This window comes from Malania oleifera, chromosome 7 (genome assembly GCF_029873635.1).
Source record: "Malania oleifera isolate guangnan ecotype guangnan chromosome 7, ASM2987363v1, whole genome shotgun sequence".
Taxonomy (NCBI): domain Eukaryota; kingdom Viridiplantae; phylum Streptophyta; class Magnoliopsida; order Santalales; family Ximeniaceae; genus Malania; species Malania oleifera.
Window position 1 is genome coordinate 111,322,456 of NC_080423.1, and position 17,865 is coordinate 111,340,320.

At 37.3% G+C, this 17,865-nt stretch overlaps 1 long non-coding RNA gene across 1 annotated transcript in view; it reads right to left on the reverse strand.

The window, feature by feature from the left end:
- Nucleotides 1-1,338: 1,338 nt before the first annotated feature.
- LOC131159424 (uncharacterized) overlaps nt 1,339-17,865 on the reverse strand; it is a 32,775-nt gene continuing 16,248 nt past the window's right edge. The window contains exon 2 of the long non-coding RNA XR_009137800.1: nt 1,339-1,802. This is a non-coding gene — a long non-coding RNA (uncharacterized LOC131159424). The remainder of the gene's footprint in view (nt 1,803-17,865) is intronic.

The following is a 17,865-nucleotide window of genomic DNA, read 5'->3' on the forward strand; positions in this document are numbered from 1 at the left end:
CCCCAGTTAGGGGTGTACAAAAATTACCGAAAACCGGACCGAAACCGAACCGAAACCATAAACAGTTCAGTTTTTCGGTTTTCGGTTTCGGTTGCGGTTTTCCAAAATAACAATGTTCGGTTTCAGTTTCAGTTTTATGTTGAAACCAAACCGAAAAACTGATTTATATAAGATATATATATATATATATATATAATATGGCTAGTAAAAATATAGCATGCAATATAGCCATATAGCCCTATATATATAGCCTATAGAAAATAAAAATCCTCAATAAATTTTTAAGAACTTTATAAAAAATAAAGGATATTTTTGTTAAAAGTGCCTAACAGATTTTATTTTGTTAAAATTATGAGTCCCTATAAAAAATTAAAATGCTCAATAAATTTTCAACAACTTTATGAAAAATAAAGGTTTTTTTTTTGTAAAAAAATTCAGTTTAAAACCGAAAAACCACAACCGAACCGCCACATTTTTGGTTTTCAATTAAAGCATAATTTCAGTTCGGTTTTTGGTTCTGGCCAAACCGAACCGCACCGAATCGTGTACAGTCCTAACCCCACTATTATTTTGGTACAGGTAATGCTATTTTAGGTTCAAGGCAAATTTTGTTGTTCAGTCGAGCATCCTCAACACTTGAATACATGAAGAATGGAGCTCGTAATTCAAAAGCTTATGTGGGTTAAAAGGAGGCTTGAAGAAATGAAGTTGTGCTAAAGGGTTTGGTAATATTATTTCAATGTATACAAGCCAAGGAGTAAGCTAGCAACTGCTCACAAAATTTCCAGCTAGACCAGAAGAAGCCGGTCTTTAAGACCTGGGAGGACAGCTTTATCTAGATTTACTTCAATCTTTGCATTACAAGGTTGTGAAGTAAATGACTTGTGCTTAAAATGGGGTGATGCTGTTAATGCCTTTTATTTTATGCCTTCACATCACATGCCTAAGTCATCATAGAACATGTTCCTTGCCAAACAAGAGGGAATAGACCATCTGCTGAAAAGAGAAGGTGAAGAGTGAAGACACATAATTCCTAAGCCTCCTTAAAGGTGATCAGCTTGGCTCCATCTGAATTTGGCCGTCTTTCCCAAAGAATCCCCCTTGATAAGCCTACTGCAAAATTTTGAAATCTTGAAGAAGTCTGCTTGCTGTGGACTGTTTGCTGTGCAAACTACTGTATAATATATGGAAAAGATGAAGTCCAGAAGGTTCTAGAGAAACATTTTTCAGGGGTATAGCTTATGAATGACAAAGTATCCAACACAATGCAAAATTTAAATTTTTATAGGCCACGAAAGTTGACTAGTGTGGGCAAAGCCTGTGACAGCAAGGAGATGATTGCAGACAAACATGTCTATATTACATATCTGTAATCTGTTAAATACACACACACACACACACATACTGGAAATTCCAGCAAACAGGTTAGTGAGTATGATTCATGTATTTAGAGCCTCTAACCAGCCAGGTTTCTTTAGAGAACATCCTACTAAAAACCACATAACATACACAGCAATTGCTGAATCTAATTGTAGCTCCATTTCACTTTAACATTGGATTATCTCCATTCTCCAGAGTACAAGTTCAGGCAGGGGATCCCCTTTCCTCTCACCTTTTCACCCTGACCTGTTAATGTTGTGATCTGCTGTGTTGAAGAGAGATGCTTTCACCTGCTACCAGGATGGCCCAAGTGAGAAAGCACATGGACTTGAGGCTTGGTTGTTGTAGTAGTAGTTGTTGTTCTATCTTGCGCCCGGTGAAAGAGAAAATTTCCGATGCCATATTTGGGAAAGCAGTCACTCCTACATGATTATTGGTTGCAAGCAGTCAAACTCTACTTAAGAATTGGAAGATCTATTTTTTTCGCTTATGCCAATTTAATACAAACTCATTCAAGCATTTTCTTAGGTGACTGTAAAACTCTCATCAAGAACTGGTACATTAACATTTATCTTGTGCCAATTCAGTTTCAATTTGTCCGGGCATTCCCTGAGGGGAATGTTGTTAAACCCAAAACAGTGAATAATAAGATTTAGCAGCCGCTAGCCCAATTTTTGGGTCGAAAGGAAAGGTAAACCGCCCTCATCACAGCGGCAGCTAAAAAATCATCATTTTTTGTAATGAAGGTAGACATCCCGGGGTTGCAACAAGGTTGCCTCATGAAACATCTTTCAGTTTTTTCTTTTTCATTTTTTATTTTTTTTTGTTTTTTTATTTTTTTGATAGCAAAAGAAGAGATTTCATTGATAAGAGAAGAATTTACAAAAGTAAAAAAAAAAAAAACTTCTCCTGTCAAAACAGAAAAAACAAACTAATAAAACAGACGCTGGAAAACAAACATAAATTCAGAGCAGAAGATTTCTCCAATCTCGCTGTATATCCAAAAAAATTGAACTCTCTTAAAGCAACCGAACCCAACACACCATAAATAAGCTAGGTAATAAATCCCCTCCCAAACCAGCTGCCAGTTTGATTTCCTTCCTGAAAAAATACGTGCATAAGGTGTATTACACTCCAACCATAATCCCCACAGCTCTGCAAAAGTACCACACTCCCATAGTGTCTTCCTCTCCTTCCTTCTACCAAACCCCTTAAACAAAATCGACAACAATTCCTCCACTGATGCCGGACAGACCCAAAATTCTCCCATCACACCAAATAAATTATTCCAAATTCTCCAAGCATAGCCACAGGGTAAAAATAAATGAGGTGCTGTTTCAATTCTCACCACATCGAAACATACACTTGAATAGAATGGTTTCATAAAGATTAACTGAGTCAGGTTGACAAGAAATACTTCCTCATTTTTTGGAACCCACAAAGAAATTCCATTAGAGTTCAGAGGATCAAATTTTTCCAGCATTCAATTTGATAGGTCCCAACCTTGCATATCTTTGATCCATGACACCTAAAAAGGCATCCTAGATAACTGGAGGCTGGCAGTCATTGGAGGCCCCAAAAAGGATAAAAAGACTACTTTCAATACTGGCCAATAAAAAACCCAAGAGCAGTGATGCTAGACAGCAGAATTCGAAGGCAATCCATATCTACTGGAACTAATGAAGACTGACAGTTTTTTTCCCATCAGCATTGGCTTTGGATCGTATTGAAACCACAAGGCTCATAGTTGAGGGGAATAGCGCTCTGTAAGACCTTTGTGTCTACCGAAAGCATAGATGTAATATAAGGTTTTCCTAATTATGTAATTTTCAGTTTTGGGGGATTTAGATTTATACAATTTTCTAATTTTTAGGGATTGATATTGTTTCCTGAAGTGCTTCTTTACTTAGTTTTAGGAATAAAACTAAATAAATGCTTGATGCTTAACTGTGAGGATAGCTTGCAAAATTGAGTATTAAACCCAAATAGAGTTGCTTCAATTTTCCCTTTTAAAAAAAAAAAAAATTCATTTGTCTTCTCTTTCTTTTCTGGTTACTTCCTCTTTTTGCCAACCAGTCCTGCACCAATTTAGTGTCTGAGCCACATTTGGTCCCCCCACACTACATCATCCACTATCATCCTTAACATCAACCAGCTGCAACCTTAACCCTAATTGACACCATATTATACACCACAACCCACAATGCCAAATCCCAACTGTAGTAACCCGATCAAAATATATATATATATATATATAAAATAAATAAATAAGGAGATATTTTGGAGGAGATATTTTGAAAGGAGATATTTTGAGATATTTACATATAAATATCTTGGAGGAGATATTTATTTTGATTACTTAAAGGCTAAGTTAGGTTTTTCTTTATAAACTCTCATTCTCTCTCTCTCTCTCTCTCTCTCTCTCTCTAAGATTTCGAGGCCGTGTGTTGCCGGAATCGACAATCTAATGTCGCTACGTGGATCAGGGAAGGAATCTCTACAAGTTCTACGAATCAAAATTTCATTTCGGAGATTTCCGAGTTTTTTCCCAAAATCGAGGTAAGGGTCGGTTTTTGCTTTTGGTCCAGTAGATCTATAGCATATGAGATTATACTAAAGTGTTGTTCTTCGAGTATTAGGTTTCGGGGTTTTCGTGTCGTTGTTTTGAACCGTTTAGGTTCGGGGTTCGAAAAGCGAGGGCTTGAATTCCGGATTATGTTAATACAGTGATTTATACAATATGAATCAATTGAAATGTTGAAATAACTTTTAGATATCGAGTTACGGCAGTTTTAGGGTTTCCGGGCCTCGGTTCGGTAAACCGGATTTATTTTCAAAACCAACTGGTCAAATTCAAATGTTATATTTTTAGAATATTGTACTTATCATTCCGGACCTTTTCACCGGTTGGAAATGTTGTTTTCATTGTTTAAAACCCGTATTGTGATATTAACTATTTATATTTACTTTCGAGTTGTTTTTGAATGTGAAAAACTGTGTGGTAGATGTTGATGTTGTGAAATACTGGAACTGTTGTGAAAAATGCAAGAAGTTTATTTGACGACTACAGGCCGGATTTCACGTAATGATGTGTTTTGTGAAATGATTTCAAAAGAGTGTTTAAATTGCTTAAATTGCACGATATGCTTTAGGAACCTTGGGGACTGATAGTGTAGGCACGGATCCGTTGCCAGTGAGGGCACCATACTTTTGATCTATATGAACCCAGGCTGTATTGAGACAGTAGGGGCAGTCTTAGTGTAAGTTTGCCTCTTGATCGTGTACCCAAGCTGTATTGAGACAGTAGAGGCGGTCAACCTCAATTGTGGGGATTTATACATAGTATAGAGTTTGATAGCGTGTCCTATCCTGCATATCTGTACATTTATGTAATTGTTGTTGTATACTATGGGGTTGTTCATATGATGAAAATGGCCTAAGTATTTTACGGAAACGGTGATTATATATGTTTATGTTTTTGTTAAACACTTAAAGCATGCTGGCCACAAACTATTATTAACTTAATCGTCCCTTACTGAGAGGTGTCTCACCGTATCATACAAACTGTCTTTTCAAGTCCTTATCAAGGTTGAGATTAGCAAGGACTGGGACAGAGTAACGATCTGTTTTTGAGTGAGCGTCTCCATGAGCTCGATTTTGTAGGTTATGTTATAGGTTTTCAGAACTTGTAAAATGCTGTAAGACTCGAGGATGCGTCAATATCATACAGTATTGTATATGGACGTTGGAATAGCTGTATGTATCTATCAGGCAGTTAGAACTCTGGTAATAGTTTGATGGATGTTTATGTTTTCCGCTGCGTATATATTTGTTGAGAAGTATATCAAGTACACAGACGTTACTACAATAACACCTGGGCCGCAAGTTGGGACCGGGGTGTTACACAAACCCTCCAACCAATCTCATAAATCCACATAGTCCTTCCAATTTACAATGATGAGAGTGAAAAAAGGAACAAACAAGTGGCACCAGATTGAAAAAAATGGTTGCCGCCAAGAGAAGCACCAGGCAAACTAGAAAATAAAAATAATAATAATAATTGGAAAAAAAAAGTCTCGTCACTTGAGAAAAAAATAATCTCAAATTTGTTTCTCCTTCTTGCGATCTTCTCATTCCTAAAATCACGCTGCCACTTAATAGATATTTGACTTGTTGATTTGTGCTCGGTTCTCTGCAAGGTCATCAATGATTTCAAAGTCACTCATCTCCAGTAGGACACGCATTCAATTGGTTGGCTTTGAGATTTTAAAAGGGTATGAGCTCCAACTTCGAGAATTACAACAAGTGCTAGATTTTTATTGGTAATTCATAATTGATGTTCACTTATTATGCCCCTTTTTACATGTCTATTGCCAAGAAAAAGAAAAGCCTCCATTGATGTACTTGTCCAAATTGCACCTAAACTGCAGCACCCGAATATGGGCACTCACCAATACATTTTTCATGCCTATTGTGAGCATGAGTAACAGTGACCATTGCTAGTATTTTAGTTGTCTAAAGTCTAAGATCAGCACATGCCTATCCTGCTTCTCTATATTTCCTCCATCATGATCATCAGTAACTTAAAGGGAACTCATGCCACCACAGGAAAACAAATTTTGATAGTTGAAATTAACCAAACCCATCTTCACCAACTCTACAACTCGATTAACCAAATCCCGCAAACCATCACTAAAGTCTACACAAGATAGGCTACTTTCCACAGTAACATAGCAACTCTAATCGGTCAACAAACATCAATTTATCTTGTGCAAAAAGCCTGTACGGAAACGACCTATCAAGGAGGCCTAGGTAAACCTAAAGACACCAAGGTCTTTGACTTAACTCCAAGCACTCACCACTCTAGTCAAGTCCCCATGACTACCAAGTCTAGACTAGTTTATATTCCAATTGCACTATTAAATCTTGATATAGATTGTCGGCCCACAACCTATTAGCTTAAGCTTTTTGATAAAGTGGTAATCTAAAATGGTATCAAAATAGGTTACCAAGAGCATGGTTTTAAATAACAGCCGCGAGCATTACATAACGCCGTTACGTAATGGTTTTTTGGGTTACCAATACCGTTTCACACCGCGAAATTGGTGGAAAGAAAAATCACGGTTGTAGCAGTCGTTACAGACCGCGACCGTTACGTAAAGGCTGCTACAGCCGTTACATAACCACTACAGGACTGTTACATCAAAAAAATTATTTTATTTTTTACTTTTTCTTCTCACTTTTTCCCTCTCTTTCACAAATCATTCTCAATATACTATATGGCGAGAGGGGGAAAAGATTATAATGAGGATAACAATGAAACAAAATTTACTATTTCTTTAAATACTCACAAGAGATGCATTAATTAACAATTTGAAAATACTAACTTGTTAGGAAAATATTTTATTTTGACAATATTAGTAATGTGATATTTATGTTCTATATTTTTCAACTTCAACCTTCTTTCTTTTCTAGCTATTTTATATTTGTATTATTCGCATGTCTTATGTGTCTAATATATTAATGGAGTGTATAATGTATTTTGTTTTATTAATTAATTTAGAACACATAAGAATTTATGACAAATAAGAACAATGAGAAGTATAAATACGTACACGCGTAATTTTTCTATCAATGGTGATTTAAAACAAATGTAAACTTGTTGCCCTTACCAAATAACTTAGTTACTCGAACTAAAGGATCCAAAATACACAAACTCTTTCTAAGAAGGGCTAAAAGATTGCAACATGCAAGTACGCTAATATGCACAAGTGTGCATGCTTTAAAAAAATTCATAGTCATTACACCCATTTCCCGTTATGTAACATCCACTACTCCCGCTTCCTGTTACACCCATTACCGTTACGTTACGCTACCCGCTACTACGATTTAAAACCATGACCAAGAGGTCTTGGGTTTTAGTGTTGTTGCCCGCATTTATTGTGCGGTCTTTAAAAAATTATTGTGTTTCCCCATCATGGGTGTTATTTATCGTGTTTATCTCTCCACTTATTGTTGAGTTGCACGTGTGGGGGGAGTTTTATGTCAGCCCCAAGGTTACATAGCCTAATTTTAATGATAACAAACTACTTAAAAACTAATTACCTTGAGCTTAATCGTGATGCACAAGTTATTAATGTATTCAAGCTTGAAGGATATGTTTTAAGGACCTAGAAATGGGCAAAGCTTGAAGAATATTCAAGATCCTTTTATTTTTGTATTTGATTGTATGTTCTAAGTTGTATCATATTTAATCTCTAAATAAATTGAATGATCATGGAACAAAAGTAACTAAATCAGGTAATATGAGAAGAGAGGAGATTGTTCTAGGCTGGTAGCCTAAGGGAGACTAGGCCCTTTGGGCCTGGTCGATCAACCTTCGCAATATAGGCTAGGTAGTGTGCCGCCCCTCTTGGGTTGGCTGGCTAGCCTAGGCAGTAACATGGAGTGGTCGAACCAACTCAAACGGGTGGTCAACCGATACACCCTATTAGTGGCTTCAATGGTCTAATTTTCACTCTAACAGCTAGTGTCGAGTCGACTGGCCTCTATAAGCAGTCGAGCGGCCCGACCAGTAATTAGACCTTAACGGGTAAAAACGACTAGTTTTACCTTATTTCATATAAATATGCATTCTAAAGCCAAATGAACAATAACTAAGCATTACACACTAATATTTGAAAGAGTCAAAAGCTCTCCTCTCTCAAAAACTCTATTGTGCTCAAATTTGCTAACTTTTAAAAATCTCCCAAAAAAACTTGTGCCATAAACTCATTCATTCCTTGAGTGTTTTCTTTTTGTACTTACATTTGTAAATCTTTTCTACTGAGGAATTCTCATCTTTCTCATTCAAACGTGTTATAAGCAATGTTCTTGCCACCAAGTGAAGCAAAGGGATTATAAAGGTTTTAGTATTAATGGAACCTCAAGGCAATTTTCTCCTTGAAAAAGCGTATGTAGGCTTGAGCAAGCCGACCCACAATAAAGAGTTTACGCTTTTCTTCTCCCTATCTCATTTACTTTTGTGTATTTGTACTAATTTTTTGTGAGCATTTATTTCTTGCCATTAAGGTCATATTTTTTTTAAGTAACCCAACCATTGTGGAGAATGGAGAAGTCTTGAACACACTTCATTATGCACTTGACGAAGGCACAAAAGTAGACATTATAAGAATGGGAGGATTTCAGCTTTCCCACACGCTGCCTATGACTTAAAATGGGAGAAGGCTAAGACCCTAAAGTTGAACTGTATGATTTCCTTTCCCTAGCAATAGTAGTAAACTCCGCAGCAGTCATAATTTACTAATAGAGCTCCTACAATGATGAATTAGGTGAGTTCCGTAGCTAGAAAGCTCCAAATGGAGAGCACGCTTTGAGACTAGAAGAAGAGACTTAAGAAGGGCCTGCTAAACAATATAAAGATGCTGATGGAATTAAGGCTAAGACAAAGTAGCCAAGGCTAGTGATTGAAATCGATCCAACTCAGTAAGCCAAGAAGGGCTTAAGGCTTTTTGGTAGATAGTTGGAACCAGGTTGACTTTTGGTCAAGCTATCTACCGCTCTAACAAGAGAGACTCCCTTCCTTTCTCATAGTTCTCCCAACAACAAACAGAACAAAGAGGAAAGCTTTTTCACTTATATCAATTCGGCAATGAAGAACATGAGGCAGTGAGGCAAAGTATTATTCGCATTGCGAGGGTCAAACTCAACGAATGGGAGGCGAATTGGAAAATGGATGGCTAACACAATGAGAAAACAAATGAGGAACTGGCCTAAAAATGCACTTCTACAAAACAAATTTGGCACACTCTCCATGTGACACATAAGGAAACATCTATGGTAAAGTTATCTAAAATTAATATGCTTGTAATCGAATATGAAATGTTTGAAATAAAACATGATGAGAAGATCAATTATATGTTTACTATATCTACAAATATCATACATGTCTTCAAATCTCTTGGCAAGGATTGTACTAATTTTAAACTTATGCAAAGAATTTTTAGGTGTTTGTCAAAGGAGTAAGAGGCTAAGAAGACCGTCACTCGAAAGACCTAGAAGCACTTCCATTAAAAGAGTTGCTTGGATCCCTTTTAGCTCATGAAATGGAAACCAACAGGTCAACAGAAATAAAAGACATGAGGAAGACACTTGCAATTACGTCTACACAAAACAAGGAGGAAAATAGTGATGAAGACATCACCCTCATCACTAGGAAGTTCAAGAGTTTCATCAAGAAGAAGTAAGATGAATGTAAGGGAGAAGCAAGCAAGAAGGATCAAATCATTTGCTATTAGTGCAAGAAACTGGGTCACATTCCACATGACACACTCATCACTATGAAGTTCAAGAGTTTCATCGAGAAGAAGAAAGATGAATGGAAAGGAGAAGCTAGCAAGAAGGATCAAATCATTTGCTATCAGTCAAGAAACCGGGTCATATTCAACAAGATTGCCCAACTCTCAAAAAGGACAAGAGAAGGTTCAAGAAGAAGGCTTTCAACGCAACATGGGAGGATAGTGACTCTAATTCAAACTCTGACTGCGAAGCTACAAACCTATGCCTCATGGTTATTGAGGACAAAGAGGAGGGTAACTCTCTTTTTATTGTTCAACCTTCATATGATGAACTATTTGATGCCCTTAATGAAATATATGATGTTTTAAAGGCCCTAGGCACCAAATATAAAGAGCTCAAGAGAAAACGGACCTTTTTGTTCGAGAAAAGAAAATGTATATATTGGAAGTTAAAATTTCATCTAGCTCTCCTACAAGTGATTCGAAAGAAGAAAATGAAAATTTGAAAAATAAAGAATAACTTTGTGAATAACACAACTTTTCCATCTCAAATTGAACCCAAAAACATAAATAATGCTATAATTGATGAAAGTTGGGTAATGGTTGTGCAAGAGGAATTAAATCAATTTGTAAGAAATAAAGTTTGAAATCTAGTTGAAAGACCTAATGATCATTATGTAAGTTGGAACAAAATAGATTTATAAAAACAAACTTGATGAATCCAAAATTGTAACAAGAAACAATGCTTGACTTGTTGCTAAGGTTTCAGTCAAGAAGAACGAATTAACTATGATGAAACTTTTGCTCCAATTGCTAGATTAGAAGTTGTTCGTATATTGCTCACCTTTGTTAGTTACAAGAATTTCAATTAATATCAAATGGATGTTAGGAGTGCTTTCTTGAATGGATTCATTGAGGAAGAAGTATATGTTGAGGAACCTCCTAGTTTTGAAAATGAAAATTTTCAAAAATCATGCTTTCAAACTTCCAAAAATCTTAAATGGTTTAAAGCAAACTCTTAGAGAATGGTATGAAAGGTTTTGTAAATTTCTCACTGAAAAAGGTTTTAAAATGGGGAAGGTTGATACAACATTATTTATTAAAACTAAAGATAATGACATGCATTTGTTGATCTATGTGGATGTTATTATGTTTGGTGCTACTAACAAAAAAAAAAAAAAAAGTAAGATGAATTTGAGATGAGCATGATGGAGGAGTCCACCTTCTTCCTTGGACTCCAAATAAAGCAAAGGAAAGATGGAATTTTCATCAACCAAATCAAGAGTTACTCAAGAGGTTTGGAATGGATGAAGTAAAAAAGTTAGGCACTCCCATGTGTACCTCAACCAAGCTTGACAAGGTATAAGCATATATATCAAGCAATATAGAAGTATGATTGTAATCTTCTTTATTTAACCGCAAGTAGACCAGGTATCATGTTTAGTGTTTGCATGTTTGCTAGATTGCAAGCTAATTCTAAGAAATCACACTTAGTTTCCATAAAATGTCTCTTTCAATATCTTGTGGGCAATCAAAAATTAGGACTTTGGAATTTAAGTGTACATCTTTTGAACCTTTAAGTTATTCGGATGCTAATTTTTTCGATTGCAAAATGGACCATAAGAGTACTAATGGGACTTGTCATTTCCCAAGACACACTTGCAGCTTGGTTTAGAAAAAAACAAAACTTCGTTGCACTTTCCACGACAGTTTTCGAATACATAGCAACCAGCAATAGTGTAGCATAAACTATTTGGATGAAAGAAACACAACTTGATTTTGGTTTGAAATTTGCAAGTATTCCTATTACGTGTAATAACCTAGTGCAATTAACTTGACTAAAAATCTCATGCAAAAAAGGGATATTGAACCTATTTTTGTGCCCACTAAAAATCAACTTGACGATATTTTTACAAAACCCCTTAGTAAGGATAAATTTTGCACAATAGGAAGGAACTTGGCTTGTCTATCCTTGACTTATTTCAATTCTTTTGATGCAAGTCATTATTGGCTATTTGATGTGTTTTGTTATACTTTTGTATGTCACATCATCTTATTCTTTGAATCCCCCTCTTTCTTGGATTACTTTTTGGCCCAAAATTCATATTACAAAAAGGTCGATCGACCAGCCCACGGAGGCAACCGACCGGCCCTGGCAATAAGGTGAGGCGATCGAGGGCCTCTGTAGATGATCGACCAGCTTATTGGCGAAAACTTTTTTAAAACACGAAAAGTCACATTTTTGTCCACTTCTTTCTCTCCAGCTCCGAAACCCCCTTTCCTCTCATTCTCTCTTCAATTCAACCTCCCAAACCTTCATTTCTCCTTAGATATATTCGCTACATTCCTTACTTTCTTCCTCCTCTTCACTTTCACTAGTTTATTTTCTCAAAATGGCATCAACAAGTGAAGCACCCCATGGTAGCCGCTTCAAAAGGATGGCACAAAAGAACACTCACGTCCTCCTCCTCCTCCCTAGTGTTCTCCTACTCCTGCTCCATCTCCGCATAACGAGTAACCCAAGGAACTTCAACAATAACACCATGTTTTATGGTAAGCTCAAAACTCTACCTCAATTCATGACTTTACGTATTGCTAGTATGTTTGAGGCAATTGGTTGGTTAAATTTCTTTTCCTTGTCTAAATTTGAAGGCCCCCTTTTATTTGAGAATTCTACAAGAACATTGAAGCTCATAAGGATCGCCAATCTTTTTCCACTAAGGTTTGAAGTCAGTCTTTTGTTGTGAATCGTGCGTTGATTTTTAGCGAACTTTGTGTTGAAAATTTGGCATTCTTTAATCTTTACTATAAACCTGTTGTTGGAGGTTTTGCTCATCCTTTTCCCACTCGTGACCAAGTTTATGCCACATTCAATTATATCCATAAAACAACCTAGTTATCTCCCAAATTACGCATTACAACTCTCATTATTGCCCATAACATCATCCCTAAGGACGGTCACTTTGGTGCTTTCACTGGCTTTCAAGCCAAAATCTTATTTCCCCTCATCAATCAAATCTAACTTAATCCTGGCCGTATCATTCTAAATTACATGATGGATACTTTTAAGTCCTTCTCTTCCTCTTCCTCCAAGTCAACTCCCTGTTTTCTATATAGGATGTGGCTATTTGGCTTCTAAACCAAATGGCCTTGATTGTTCCACTCCTACCCATATGCACTTAGCCCAATTTATGCCCCAATCTAACTCTAAGGATGAAAAGGAAGATAAACATAACTTGGACGATGAATGAGTGACACGCGATGACATGATTGAGATGAGCAATAGGGTACAAGAACTATGTTTGGAGCAGTGCAGTACAAGAGGACAAACGGACTCCATCATTGCAGAGTAGCAAGCTACATGAGATATTATTGATCAGAAGCCTACTTCATTCCACCAACATATTATGTAGCATAAGGATCAGATGCGCACTGATCAACAGTAGCAGTTCCAGCAGATGATGTGGTTCCTTGCACATCAGTATCTGCCTCCGTGTCACCTCTGATTTAATCAAAATTTGCGTTGACTTTGTTTGGTTGTTTGCATTCATCTATGTTGTTGTGGTGTGAACTGGACACCTTTATGTGGTTATGGACATGATTTTATACCTTTATTTTGTGTCTAAATTGCTTGGTTATGTATGTTCATTTTTCTCTTCCCCTTTTTTGGTTCTTTTTTTATGTTGATAAAGGTGGAAAATATTGAAAAATAGGTTATGTATGTTGGCTGATAACATATGAATCATGAACATCGAATTGTGAATGTTGATTATGAATTATGACTTGTGAATGATGGATTCTGATTGAGTATTTTGTTGTTGTATGGTTGTTATGAACTCATTAATTGACATTTTGTGAACACATTGGTGGCAACGCTGAAATGTAGTCTTTGATATAGACATATGAGCACAATTTGATGAATGTAAATGGATTATTAAGATTTTCAAGCTAAAACTCTACTGAAATTTCTTCAAATTGTATACGCATATATTTAGGGGGAGCCTTTAGCCCCCATTTTTCAAAAAGGAGTTCATCATCATCCAAAAGGGGAGATTGTTAGCCCAAGGTTTCATGGCTTAATTTTGATGATAACAAACTACTTAAAAACTAACTACTTTGAGCTTAAGTGTGATGCACAGGTTGTTAATAAACTCAAGTTTAAAGAATATCTTTTAAGGACTTAGAAATGGGTAAAGCTTGAAGAATATTCAAGACCCTTTCATTTTGTATTTGATTGTATTGTCTAAGTTGTATAGTATGTAATCTCTAAAAAAATTGAATGATCATGGCACAAAAGTAACTAAATCAAGTAAAATGAGAAGAGAGGAGACTGTTCTAGGCTCGCAACCTAGGAGATCACCCTAACCCATAGGGCCCGGTCAACCGACCTTGGCAATATAGGCCAGATAGTCTACCCACCCTCTTGGGCTGGCGGACCGGCCAAGGCAATAGCATGGAGCGGTCAACCGATACACCCTATCAATGGCTTCAGCAGTCTAATTTTTACTCTAATAGCTAGTGTCAAGTCAACTGGCCCAACCAGTAATTAGACCCCAATAGGCAAAAACAGCTAGTTTTACTTTTACCTCATTTCATATAAATATGTCCTCTAAAGCCAAATGAACAATAACTAAGCATTACATATTGATACTTGAAAGTCTCAAAATCTCACCTCTCAAAAACTCTATTGTGCTCAAATTTGCTCACTTTTGAAAATCTCTCAAAAACCCTTGTGTCATAAACTTATTCATTCCTTGAGAGCTTTCTTTTTGTTCTTACATTTGTAAATCTTTTCTATTGAGAAATTTTCATCTTTCTTACTTAAACATGTTGTTATGGGTGTCCTTGCCACCAAATGAAGCAAGGAGGTCGTAAAGGTTTTGTAATTAGTGGAAGCTCAAGGCAATTTGTTCCTTGAAAGAGTGGATGTAGACATGAGGTGTTAGCACCAGAGGAGTCCATGGGTGGGCTTAATACACATGAATGAGCACCAGCTTGACCCAAAAGCTTAAGCCTATTGGGTCTTGGGCCCAACCATGTATACAAGCACCCATCATCCACTCAATTCTTTCAATGTGGGACAAACTCACAAATGGAATTCTCAACAATCTCCCCCTCACTTGTGAGTTCCAACTGCTCCCCTTTTAACGGAAACCGTCTCCCTTATGGGACTAACCCCAATTCCCCAAAAGTTGCTCAAGTGGGCCTTACCACTGGCGCCTTACGTGCCTCGGATTGCATTCCACGTGCTTCCGAACCAATCCTACCTCCCACATCTTGACCCTATTCGGATCCATCCTAGCCCTAGATGATCCTTATTGGCCTCGGTCACACAATTGGTCCTCCAACTGTTAGCACGTCAAGAGAATTAGCTTCACGTCTCAACTTTTACAATGTCGCTCACCCAGAGTTACGAACCGTCGGCTCTAATACCACTTGAAAGGAGTTAACACGAAATTCCCAAATCATGTGAGAAACAGAATAGAGAAAATATACGCCAAAGGAAAATTAATCACACGCACAAGACAGTATTTAGGTGGTTCAACAATTTGCCTACATCCATGGAGTTGTAGGGATTTCACTATTATCAGGAAAAAATTACAGAGTGCGATTCTCTCTAAAAAATTGCGTCTCTCTCACAAAAAACGACGGCTAACCCTAATCACCGGAAAAACAATAATTTTATATCCTGCGCACAGCAATAGGCTAAAAATGGGCTCAAAAATTTTTCCCAATGGCCTTGCCCTCGGACCCAAGCCTTCGCTCCATGGACTAAGACTTAGGATTAAAATCTCTCATTAAAAAACACGCAACATTAATTCAGTTCGGGTCATCATCCGGATCAAACGCAACTAGGCTCCACAAAGCCCAACAAATCTCCCACTTAGAGACTAGTTCAATCACCAACATCAACTGCAATCCTCCAAAGGAACAATCCCTCATCCTTGCAACTCATCCTCCTGTCCTTAAGCTAGAAGACCAACTAAAGATGCACACAGCTTCAGCTTCTCAATGGTGACACCCTTAGTCAACATGTCTACCAGGTTCTTAGATCCACAGATCTTCTCAAGTATTACCAGCTAATCTTCAACAAGGAAACGGATAAAGTTGTATTTTGTCTATATATGCTTCGACTTTGAATTAAAAGCTGAATTTTTAACAAGAAAAATTTCACTCTGACTGTCACTGTGTAGAATGCCCATCTTTTGCTTCTTAGCCAATTCGTCTAAGAAACCATGTAGCCAAATCATCTCCTTTCTAGTTTCAGTTGCTGCAACATACTCAACTTCTGTAGTAGACAAAGTAACAATCTTTTGTAGACTTGAAGCCCAAGACATAGCTGTGCCACCCAGAGTAAATACAAACCCAGTAGTACTCTTTCTACTATCAGTATCACCAGCAAAATCAGCATCTACAAAGCCCTGCAGTTTCAAACTTGCACCTGTGAAGCAAAGACATGTATTTGACGAACCTCTCAGATATCTCAAAATCCACTTGATTGCCTCCCAATGCTGCTTTCCTAACCTACTCATGAATCTACTCACAACTCCCACTGCATGTGCAATGTTTGGCCTTGTACACACCATAGCATACATCAAGCTGCCAATAGCCGAGGCATAGGGCACCTTGCTCATATGGTCCATTCCTTCTTCTGTCTTCAGTGACTGTTCTTTGCTTAGTTTGAAATGACTGTCCAAGGGTGTACTCACTGGTTTAGCTTCATTCATGTTGAACCTACTGAGTATTTTCTTCACATACTCTGGCTGTGAAAGCTTCAATGTACCATTAGCCTTGTCTCTAATGATCCTCATACCAAGGATTTGCTTTGTAGCTCCCAAATCCTTCATTGCAAATTGTTTTGACAATTACTTCTTCAGATTATTAATCTCCTCAATGCTAGACCCTACAATGAGCATATCATCTACATACAACAGTAAAATGATGTAAGAATTGCCAAAAAACTTAACATAGCAACAGTAATCAACTTCACATCTCTTGAACTCAATTTTATGCATAAAACTGTCAAATTTCTTGTACCACTGTCTTGGAGCTTGTTTTAGGCCATACAAGCTCTTTCTCAGTTTACAGACTCGGTTCTTTTGTCCCTAAACAATGAACCCTTCTGGCTGAATCATGTAGATGCCTTCCTCCAAGTCACCATGAAGGAATGTCGTCTTTACATCTAACTGCTCAAGATGTAGGTTTTCTGCAACCACCATTCTCAGTACCAGTCTAATTGTTGACATTTTCACAACTGGAGAAAATATTCTTGTGAAGTCAATGCTCTCTTTCTGCTGGAACCCTTTGACAACTAATCTAGCCTTGTAACGCTTGCTACCATCATGCTCATTCTTTATTATGTATACCCACTGGTTGTGCAAAGCCTTCTTCCCTACTGGCAATTCAATTAGTTCCCAAGTCTGATTCCCCAACAAGGAATCCTCATCCATCATGGCTAACTCTCACTTGCTTAAATTTTCATCCTACAAGGCTTCATCATAACACTCTGGCTCACCACCAGCAGTCAACAGGAGATAATTTAGAGCGGGTGAATAATGCTGTGGAGGTCTAATGGTCCTAGAAGATCTACGGACCGCAGCTAGGGGTGTACTCTGATCTACCTGTGATTCTACATTCTCCTTATCCTCTTCACCCCTATCCTGGACAGCACTTTCAGTCAACTCATCTAAGTTAACAAACTAAGACTTCTTCTGATCCATCTCTATAACATCTGGCACTACAGTTGACCTGTCCTTGTACATAACCTATTTATTAAATATCACATTTCTACTTCTGATGATTTTCCTATTCTGTTCATCCCAACACCGATAGCTAAATTCTCATCATCTTAGCTAATGAAAAAACATATTTTAGACTTTGCATCAAGTTTACTACGAGCATCAAAATCAATATGAACATAAGAAACACAACCAAAAACTTTTAAATAAGAAAACTTTACCTCTTTATCACTCCAAACCTCTTCAGGAAGTCTAAACTTCATGGGAACTGAAGGTCCTCAGTTTATCAAGTAAGCTGCATTACTAACAGCATCAGCCCAGAAAGTTTTTGGTAGTCCAGCACGCAACCTCATACTCCTAGCACGCTTATTGAGAGTTCTGTTCATGCGCTTAGCCACGCCATTTTGTTGTGGTGTCCCAGGAATGGTCTTCTCCATCCTGATTTCATG